The following is an 11,719-nucleotide window of genomic DNA, read 5'->3' as shown; positions in this document are numbered from 1 at the left end:
ACTGGGACAGTCTGCTAAAGACTGGTGTTAGTAGGACTTGATCTGTAAAACAAGGTGTGGGTGGATCATATTCAGAGATGGATATTAAGACAGTCACTGCTGTGAATTAATAGTAGGACAGTCTGCACAAACAAGTTATTGGGACATTAAACCTTTGAAACGGAGTTATTGGCGAGACAGGTCTGCTAACAGATTATTACAGACGGTCTGCTAAGTGAATTGTGACCAGGACAGATCTTTGAGTGGAATTATTGGGGACAGTGCTACTAAAACAGATGCCCAGACGATCTACAAATTAGTGTGTAGAACAGTCTGCTAAGAGCGATTGTTGGGACAATCAAGTAGTCAGGTGACGTTTTTATGTAGCCATTGACCACATCGTGAAGTATCTCAAAGTGCCTTTGAAAGCCAAGCCTAGAACCCCAAGCAGCAAACAGTCTTATAAACTAGGTATTATTGGTAGGACAATCGTAACAAAGAGACAGATTGTGGGACAGTCTGCTAAACAATTTGTTGATAAAACGATCTCTTAGGAGAACAGATTATTGATAGACGAAGTCTTCAGCAGTGTTAATTAGAACGTCTCCTTCAAACAGATGCCAGACAGTCATAACTAAATGCGGATTGTGGTAGGAAGTGTAAACAGGTTGCTGGGATGATGCTACAAAACAAATTGCTGGGACAATCTGCTAAAACAATTATTGATGAAGGACGATCACTGCAAAACAGATTTATTGGGACAGTCTACTAAAACGAATTGACCCAGACAATCTACTAAAACAGGTATTAGTAGGGCGTCTGCCAGACAGGTTATTAGGACAGTCTACAAGCAGGTTATTGGAGGACGGTCTGCTAAGAACGGATTGGGATTGGAATCTACTAAAGCAGATTATTAGGACAGTCTGCTAAACAGATTATTGAGACAATCTGCTAAAACGATTATTAGGATGATCTGCTAAAACGAATTACACAAGACGTCTGCAATGAAACAGGTATTCAGGACGATCTGCTAAAAAACTGGTTGTTGGGACAGTCATACTAAACGTATTATGGACAATGTCTCATTTAAAACTGAATTATTAAATGGACGAATCTGCTAAACATATTAATTGGTAGGACGGTGTAACGAAGAATAGTATTTAGTAAGACAGTCTTCAAAACAATTGATTAGACAGTGTAACAAAAAGAAGACGAATTATTAGGACAATCATAAACAGAATTATTGATAGAGACAGTCTGCTGAAACCAGTGCACAGGACGACAATCTGCTAGAGAGCAGGTGTGAGACAGTCTTATCCAAAACAGGTTGTGCAGGAGACAGTCTGTAAAACAGATGTGGAACAGTCTGCTAAAACAAATCACCTGGGACAGTCTGCTACATGAATTGTGGGACGGTCTTTATACAAAACAGATTATTGGGACAGTCTGCTAAGAAAACAAGTGATTAGGACAATCTGCTAAAACAGATTATTGGTAGGACCATCTGCGAGAACTAACAAAATGACCAGTGAGACAGTCCTGCTACTTCATGTGTGGTAGAGACAGTGTGCTAAGACAGATTATTAGGACAGTCATACAAAACAGATTCAGACAGTCTGCTAAAACAGATTCAGCCCATTGGGACAGTCTGTTCAAAGCAGTTTGCCGGAGGACAGTCTGCGCAGAAACAGATTACTGGCAGGACGGTGCTGCTGAAAACCAGGTATTGGTAGGACAGTCTGCTAAAACAGATTATTGGTAGGACAGAAAACAGATCTTGCTAAAATCAGATTATTGGGACAGTCTGGGACTAAAACAGATTATTGGGACAGTCTGCTAAAACAGATTATTGGTAGACAGTTAAAACAGAAACAGACAGTTAGGACAGTCTACTAAAACAGATTGCTGGGACAGTCTGTTAAAACAGATTATTGGGACAGTCTGCTAAAACAGATTATTGGGAGGACAGTCTGCTAAAACAGATTATTGGGACAGTCTGCTAAAACAGATTATTGGTAGGACAGTCTGCTAAAACAGATTATTGGGACAGTCTGCAGATTAAAAAAACAGATTATTGGGACAGTCTGCTAAAACAGATTATTGGGACAGTCTGCTAGGGATTGGTTATTGGTAGGACAGTCTGCTAAAACAGATTATTGGTAGGACAGTCTGCTAAAACAGATTATTGGTAGGACAGTCTGCTAAAACAGATTACTGGGACAGTCTGCTAAAACAGATTATTGTCTGCTAAAACAGACAGTCTGCTAAAACAGATTATTGGGACAGTACACAGTCTGCTAAAACAGATTATTGGGACAGTCTGCTAAAACAGATTACTGGGACAGTCTGCTAAAACAACCAGATTATTAAAGATGTCTGCTAGACAGTCTGCTAAAACAGGAGGACAGTCTGCTAAAACAGATTATTGGGACAGTCTGCTAAAACATAGTACAGATCTGCTAAAACAGGGACAGTCTGCTAAAACAGATTATTGGGACAGTCTGCTAAACAGATTATTGGTAGACAGTCTGCTAAAACAGATTTGGGACTGGGACAGTCTGCTAAAACAGATTATTGGGACAGTCTGCTAAAACAGATTACTGGGACAGTCTGCTAAAACAGATTATTGGTAGGACAGTCTGCTAAAACAGATTGGTAGGACAGTCTGCTAAACAGATTATTGGGACAGTCTGCTAAACAGATTATTGGTAGGACAGTCTGCTAAAACAGATTATTGGTATTGGTGGGACAGTCTGCTAAAACAGATTATTGGTAGGACAGTCTGCTAAAACAGATTATTGGGACAGTCTACTGAAACAGATTATTGGGACAGTCTGCTAAAACAGATTATTGGTAGGACAGTCTGCTAAAACATAGTATTGGTAGGACAAAACAGTTATTGGTAGGACAGTGCTAAAACAGATTACTGGGACAGTCTTTATTGCTAAAACAGATTAGAAATTGGGACAGTCTGCTAAAACAGATTATTGGTAGGACAGTCTGCTAAAACAGATTACTGGGACAGTCTGCTAAAACAGATTATTGGGACAGTCTGCTAAAATAGATTATTGGGACAGTCTACTAAAACAGATTATTTGGACAGTCTGCTAAAACAGATTATTGGGACAGTCTGCTTATTGGGACAAATCAAATCAAATCAAATGTATTTATATGCCCTTCGTACATCAGCTGATATCTCAAAGTGCTGGAAACCCAGCCTAGCAAACAGTCTGCTTTATTGGTAGACAGTCTGCTATTATTGGGACAGTCTGCAGATTGTGGGACAGTCTGCTAAAAGTCAGATTATTGGTAGGACAGTCTGCTAAAACAGATTACTGGGACAGTCTATTATTGGGACAGTCTGGGTAAAACAGATTATTGGTAGGACAGTCTGCTAAAACAGATTATTGGTAGGACAGTCTGCTAAAACAGATTATTGGGACAGTCTGCTAAAACAGATTATTGGGACAGTCTGCTAAAACAGATTATTGGGACAGTCTGCTAAAACAGATTATTGGGACAGTCTGCTAAAACAGATTACTGGGACAGTCTGCTAAAACAGATTATTGGTAGGACAGTCTGCTAAAACAGATTATTGGGATTATTGGTAGGACAGTCTGCTAAAACAGATTATTGGTAGGACAGTCTGCTAAAACAGATTACTGGGACAGTCTGCTAAAACAGTTTTATTGGGACAGTCTGCTAAAACAGATTATTGGTAGGACAGTCTGCTAAAACAGATTATTGGGACAGTCTGCTAAAACAAAACAGATTACTGGGACAGTCTGCTAAAACAGATTATTGGGACAGTCTGCTCAGATTATTGGGACAGTCTGCTAAAACGAACAGATTATTGGTAGGACAGTCTGCTAAAACAGATTATTGGTAGACAGTCTGCTAAAACAGATTATTGGGACTACTGAAACAGATCTGCTAAAACAGATTATTGGTAGGACAGTCTGCTAAAACAGATTATTGGGACAGTCTGCTAAAACAGATTATTTGGACAGTCTGCTAAAACAGATTATTGGGACAGTCTGCTAAAACAGATTATTGGGACAGGACAAATTTGGACAGTCTGCTACAGATTATCAGTCTGCTAAATCAAATCAAATCAAATTTATTTATATAGCCCTTCGTACATCAGCTGATATCTCAAAGTGCTGTACAGAAACATAGCCTAAAAACCCCAAACAGCAAACAGTCTGCTAAAACAGATTATTGGTAGGACAGTCTGCTAAAACAGATTATTGGGACAGTCTGCTAAAACAGATTATTGGTAGGACAGTCTGCTAAAACAGATTATTGGTAGGACAGTCTGCTAAAACAGATTATTGGTAGGACAGTCTGCTAAAACAGATTACTGGGACAGTCTGCTAAATCGGATTATTGGTAGGAGAGTCTGCTAAAACAGATTACTGGGACAGTCTGCTAAAACAGATTATTGGGACAGTCTGCTAAAACAGATTACTGGGACAGTCTGATAAAACAGATTATTGGGACAGTCTGCTAAAACAGATTATTGGGACAGTCTGAAAACAGATTATTGGGACAGTCTGCTAAAACAGATTATTGGGAGGACAGTCTGCTAAAACAGTATTGGGAGGACAGTCTGCTAAAACAGATTATTGGGGACAGTCTGCTAAAACATATTATTGGGACAGTCTGCTAAAACAAATTATTGGACAGTCTGCTAAAACAGATTATTGGGACAGTCTGCTAAAACATAGATTATTGACAGTCTGCTAAAACAGATTATTGGGACAGTCTGCTAAAACAGATTATTGGTAGGACAGTCTGCTAAAACAGATTACTGGGACAGTCTGCTAAAACAGATTATTGGGACAGTCTGCTAAAACAGATTATTGGTGACAGTCTGCTAGGACAGTCTGCTAAAACAGATTACTGGGACAGTCTGCTAAAACAGATTATTGGGACAGTCTGCTAAAACAGATTATTGGGACAGTCTGCTAAAACAGATTATTGGTAGGACAGTCTGCTAAAACAGATTATTGGTAGACAGTCTGCTAAAACAGATTATTGGGGACAGTCTGCTAAAACAGATTACTGGTAGGACAGTCTGCTAAAACAGATTATTGGGACAGTCTGCTAAAACAGATTATTGGGACAGTCTGCTAAAACAGATTATTGGGACAGTCTGCTAAAACAGATTACTGGGACAGTCTGCTAAAACAGATTATTGGTTAGGACAGTCTGCTAAAACAGATTATTGGGACAGTAGGACAGTCTGCTAAAACAGATTACTGGGACAGTCTACTAAAACAGATTATTGGGACAGTCTGCTAAAACAGATTATTGGTAGGACAGTCTGCTAAAAACAGATTACTTATTTACTGACAGTCTGCTAAAACAGATTATTGGTAGGACAGTCTGCTAAAACAGATTATTGGGACAGTCTGCTAAAACAGATTATTGGGACAGTCTGCTAAAACAGATTATTGGGACAGTCTGCTAAATCAGATTATTGGGGACAGTCTGCTAAAACAGATTATTGGGACAGTCTGCTAAAACAGATTATTGGGACAGTCTGCCAAAACAGATTACTGGACAGTCTGCTAAAACAGATTATTGGGACAGTCTGCTAAAACAGATTATTGGTAGGACAGTCTGCTAAAACAGATTATTGGTAGGACAGTCTGCTAAAACAGATTATTGGATACAGTCTGCTAAAACAGATTATGGGACAGTCTGCTAAAACAGATCTGCTAAAACAGATTATTGGTAATCAAAGTCTATTAAAACAGATTACTGGGACAGTCTACTGAAACAGATTACAGGGACAGTCTGCTAAAACAGATTACCTAGGGACAGTCTGCTAAAACAGATTATTGGGACAGTCTGCTAAAACAGATTATTGGGACAGTCTGCTAAAACAGATTATTGGGACAGTCTGCTAAAACAGATTATTGGGACAGTCTGCTAAAACAGATTATTGGTAGGACAGTCTGCTAAAACAGATTATTGGGACAGTCTGCTAAACAGATTACTGGGACAGTCTGCTAAAACAGATTATTGGGACAGTCTGCTAAAACAGATTATTGGGACAGTCTGCTAAAACAGATTATTGGGACAGTCTGATAAAACAGATTATTGGACAGTCTGCTAAAACATAGTATTGGTAGGACAGTCTGCTAAAACATAGTGGGACAGTCTGCTAAAACAGTTATTGGGACAGTCTGCTAGGGACAGTCTGCTAAAACAGATTATTGGGGACAGTCTGCTAAAACAGATTACTGGGACAGTCTGCTAAAACAGATTATTGGGACAGTCTGCTAAAACAGATTATTGCTAAAACAGATTACTGGGACAGTCTGCTAAAACAGATTACTGGGACAGTCTGCTAAAACAGATTATTGGGACAGTCTGCTAAAACAGATTATTGGGACAGTCTGCTAAAACAGATTATTGGGACAGTCTGCTAAAACAGATTATTGGTAGGACAGTCTACTAAAACAGATTATTGGACAGTCTGCTAAAACAGATTATTGGTAGGACAGTCTGCTAAAACAGATTATTGGGACAAATCAAATCAACAGTCTGCTAAAACAGATTATTGGTAGGACTCTGCTAAAACAGATTATTGGGACAGTCTGCTAAAACAGATTATTGGGACAGTCTGCTAAAACAGATTACTGGGACAGTCTCAAAAACAGATTATTGGGACAGTCTGCCAAAACAGATTATTGGGACAGTCTGTTAAAACAGATTATTGGGACAGTCTGCTAAAACAGATTACTGGGACAGTCTGCTAAAACAGATTATTGGGGACAGTCTGCTAAAACAGATTATTGGTAGGACAGTCTGCTAAAACAGATTATTGGGACAGTCTGCTAAAACAGATTATTGGGACAGTCTGCTAAAACAGATTACTTGGGGACAGTCTGCTAAAACAGATTACTGGGACAGTCTGCTAAAACAGATTATTGGGACAGTCTGCTAAAACAGATTATTGGTAGGACAGTCTGCCAGTCTCTGCTAAAACAGATTATTGGGACAGTCTGCTAAAACAGATTATTGGGACAGTCTGCTAAAACAGATTATTGGGACAGTCTGCTAAAACAGATTATTGGGACAGTCTGCTAAAACAGATTATTGGGACAGTCTGCTAAAACAGATTATTGGGACAGTCTGCTAAAACAGATTACTGGGACAGTCTGCTAAAACAGATTATTGGTAGGACAGTCTGCTAAAACATAGTATTGGTAGGACAGTCTGCTAAAACATAGTATTGGTAGGACAGTCTGCTAAAACAGATTATTGGGACAGTCTGCTAAAACAGATTATTGGGACAGTCTGCTAAAACAGATTATTGGTAGGACAGTCTGCTAAAACAGATTACTGGGACAGTCTGCTAAAACAGATTATTGGGACAGTCTGCTAAAACAGATTACTGGGACAGTCTGCTAAAACAGATTACTGGGACAGTCTGCTAAAACAGATTATTGGGACAGTCTGCTAAAACAGATTACTGGGACAGTCTGCTAAAACAGATTATTGGGACAGTCTGCTAAAACAGATTATTGGGACAGTCTGCTAAAACAGATTATTGGTAGGACAGTCTACTAAAACAGATTATTGGGACAGTCTGCTAAAACAGATTATTGGTAGGACAGTCTGCTAAAACAGATTATTGGTAGGACAGTCTGCTAAAACAGATTATTGGTAGGACAGTCTGCTAAAACATATTATTGATTATCAGACAGTCTGCTAAAACAGATTATTGGGACAGTCTGCTAAAACAGATTATTGGGACAGTCTGCTAAAACTGATTATTGGGACAGTCTGCTAAAACAGATTATTGGGAAAGTCTGCTAAAACAGATTACTGGGACAGTCTGCTAAAACAGATTATTGGTAGGACAGTCTGCTAAAACAGATTATTGGTAGGACAGTCTGCTAAAACAGATTATTGGGACAGTCTACTAAAACAGTTTATTGGGACAGTCTGCTAAAACAGATTATTGGTAGGACAGTCTGCTAAAACAGATTATTGGGACAGTCTACTAAAACAGATTATTGGGACAGTCTGCTAAAACAGATTATTGGGACAGTCTGCTAAAACAGATTATTGGTAGGACAGTCTGCTAAAACAGATTATTGGTAGGACAGTCTGCTAAAACAGATTATTGGTAGGACAGTCTACTAAAACAGATTATTTGGACAGTCTGCTAAAACAGATTATTGGTAGGACAGTCTGCTAAAACAGATTATTGGGACAGTCTGCTAAAACAGATTATTGGGACAGTCTGCTAAAACAGATTATTGGGACAGTCTGCTAAAACAGATTATTGGGACAGTCTACTAAAACAGATTATTGGGGACAGTCTGCTAAAACAGATTATTGGGACAGTCTGCTAAAACAGATTATTGGTAGGACAGTCTTGGATTGCACAGGGACAGTCTGCTAAAACAGATTATTGGGGACAGTCTGCTAAAACAGATTATTGGGACAGTCTGCTAAAACAGATTATTGGTAGACAGTCTGCTAAAACAGATTATTGGGACAGTCTGCCAAAACAGATTACTGGGACAGTCTGTTAAAACAGATTATTGGGACAGTCTGCTAAAACAGATTATTGGTAGGACAGTCTGCTAAAACAGATTATTGGGACAGTCTGCTAAAACAGATTATTGGGACAGTCTGCTAAAACAGATTATTGGGACAGTCTGCTAAAACAGATTACTGGGACAGTCTACTAAAACAGTTTATTGGGACAGTCTGCTAAAACAGATTATTGGGACAGTCTGCTAAAACAGATTATTGGGACAGTCTGCTAAAACAGATTATTGGGACAGTCTGCTAAAACAGATTATTGGTAGGACAGTCTGCTAAAACAGATTATTGGGACAGTCTGCTAAAACAGATTATTGGGACAGTCTGCTAAAACAGATTATTGGTAGGACAGTCTGCTAAAACAGATTAAAACATTGGTAGGACAGTCTGCTAAAACAGATTATTGGGACAGTCTGCTAAAACAGATTATTGGGACAGTCTGCTAAAACAGATTACTGGGACAGTCTGGGACTAAAACTGATTATTGGGACAGTCTGCTAAAACAGATTATTGGGACAGTCTGCTAAAACAGATTATTGGGACAGTCTGCTAAAACAGATTATTGGTAGGACAGTCTGCTAAAACAGATTATTGGTAGGACAGTCTGCTAAAACAGATTATTGGGACAGTCTACTAAAACAGATTATTGGGACAGTCTGCTAAAACAGATTATTGGTAGGACAGTCTGCTAAAACAGATTATTGGGACAGTCTGCTAAAACAGATTATTGGGACAGTCTGCTAAAACAGATTATTGGGACAGTCTGCTAAAACAGATTATTGGTAGGACAGTCTGCTAAAACAGATTATTGGGGACAGTCTGCTAAAACAGTATTATTGGGACAGTCTGCTAAAACAGATTATTGGGACAGTCTGCTAAAACAGACAGGACAGTCTGCTAAAACAGATTATTGGGACAGTCTGCTAAAACAGATTATTGGGAGGACAGTCTGCTAAAACAGATTACTGGTAGGACAGTCTGCTAAAACAGATTATTGGGACAGTCTGCTAAAACAGATTATTGGGACAGTCTGCTAAAACAGATTACTGGGACAGTCTGCTAAAACAGATTATTGGTAGGACAGTCTGCTAAAACAGATTACTGGGACAGTCTGCTAAAACAGATTATTGGGACAGTCTGCTAAAACAGATTATTGGGACAGTCTGCTAAAACAGATTATTGGGACAGTCTGCTAAAACAGATTACTGGGACAGTCTGCAGATTAAAAGTCTTATTGGGACAGTCTGCTAAAACAGATTATTGGGACAGTCTGCTAAAACAGATTATTGGGACAGTCTGCTAAAACAGATTATTGGTAGGACAGTCTGCTAAAACAGATTATTGGGACAGTCTGCTAAAACAGATTATTAGGACAGTCTGCTAAAACAGATTACTGAATTTGTGGGACAGTCTGCTAAAACAGATTACTGGGACAGTCTGCTAAAACAGATTATTGGTAGGACAGTCTGCTAAAACAGATTATTGGGACAGTCTGCTAAAACAGATTATTGGGACAGTCTGCTAAAACAGATTATTGGGACAGTCTGCTAAAACAGATTATTGGGACAGTCTGCTAAAACAGATTATTGGACAGTCTGCTAAAACAGATTATTGGTAAAACAGGACAGTCTGCTAAAACAGATTATTGGGACAGTCTGCTAAAACAGATTATTGGGACAGTCTGCTAAAACAGATTATTGGTAGGACAGTCTGCTAAAACAGATTATTGGTAGGACAGTCTGCTAAAACAGATTATTGGGACAGTCTGCTAAAACAGATTATTGGGACAGTCTGCTAAAACAGATTATTGGTAGGACAGTCTGCTAAAACAGATTATTGGGACAGTCTGCTAAAACAGATTATTGGGACAGTCTGCTAAAACAGATTATTGGGACAGTCTGCTAAAACAGATTACTGGACAGTCTGCTAAAACAGATTACTGGGACAGTCTGCTAAAACAGATTATTGGGACAGTCTGCTAAAACAGATTATTGGTAGGACAGTCTGCTAAAACAGATTATTGGGACAGTCTGCTAAAACAGATTATTGGTAGGACAGTCTACTAAAACAGATTATTGGTAGACAGTCTGCTAAAACAGATTATTGGGACAGTCTACTAAAACAGATTATTAGGACAGTCTGCTAAAACAGATTATTGGTAGGACAGTCTGCTAAAACATATTATTGGTAGGACAGTCTGCTAAAACAGATTATTGGGACAGTCTGCTAAAACAGATTATTGGGACAGTCTGCTAAAACTGATTATTGGGACAGTCTGCTAAAACAGATTATTGGTAGGACAGTCTGCTAAAACAGATTACTGGGACAGTCTGCTAAAACAGATTATTGGTAGGACAGTCTGCTAAAACAGATTATTGGTAGGACAGTCTGCTAAAACAGATTATTGGGACAGTCTACTAAAACAGTTTATTGGGACAGTCTGCTAAAACAGATTATTGGTAGGACAGTCTGCTAAAACAGATTATTGGGACAGTCTACTAAAACAGATTATTGGGACAGTCTGCTAAAACAGATTATTGGTAGGACAGTCTGCTAAAACAGATTATTGGTAGGACAGTCTGCTAAAACAGATTATTGGTAGGACAGTCTGCTAAACAGATTATTGGGACAGTCTACTAAAACAGATTATTTGGACAGTCTGCTAAAACAGATTATTGGTAGGACAGTCTGCTAAAACAGATTATTGGGACAGTCTACTAAAACAGATTATTGGGACAGTCTACTAAAACAGATTATTGGTAGGACAGTCTGCTAAAACAGATTATTGGGACAGTCTACTAAAACAGATTATTGGTAGGACAGTCTACTAAAACAGATTATTGGTAGGACAGTCTGCTAAAACAGATTATTGGGACAGTCTACTAAAACAGATTATTGGGACAGTGTACTAAAGCAGATTATTGGGACAGTCTACTAAAACAGATTATTGGTAGGACAGTCTGCTAAAACAGATTATTGGTAGGACAGTCTGCTAAAACAGATTATTGGGACAGTCTACTAAAACAGTTTATTGGGACAGTCTGCTAAAACAGATTATTGGTAGGACAGTCTGCTAAAACAGATTATTGGGACAGTCTACTAAAACAGATTATTGGGGACAGTCTGCTAAAACAGATTATTGGTAGGACAGTCTGCTAAAACAGAT

Source organism: Oncorhynchus gorbuscha, linkage group LG06 (genome assembly GCF_021184085.1).
Source record: "Oncorhynchus gorbuscha isolate QuinsamMale2020 ecotype Even-year linkage group LG06, OgorEven_v1.0, whole genome shotgun sequence".
Taxonomy (NCBI): domain Eukaryota; kingdom Metazoa; phylum Chordata; class Actinopteri; order Salmoniformes; family Salmonidae; genus Oncorhynchus; species Oncorhynchus gorbuscha.
This window is presented reverse-complemented; position numbering follows the sequence as displayed.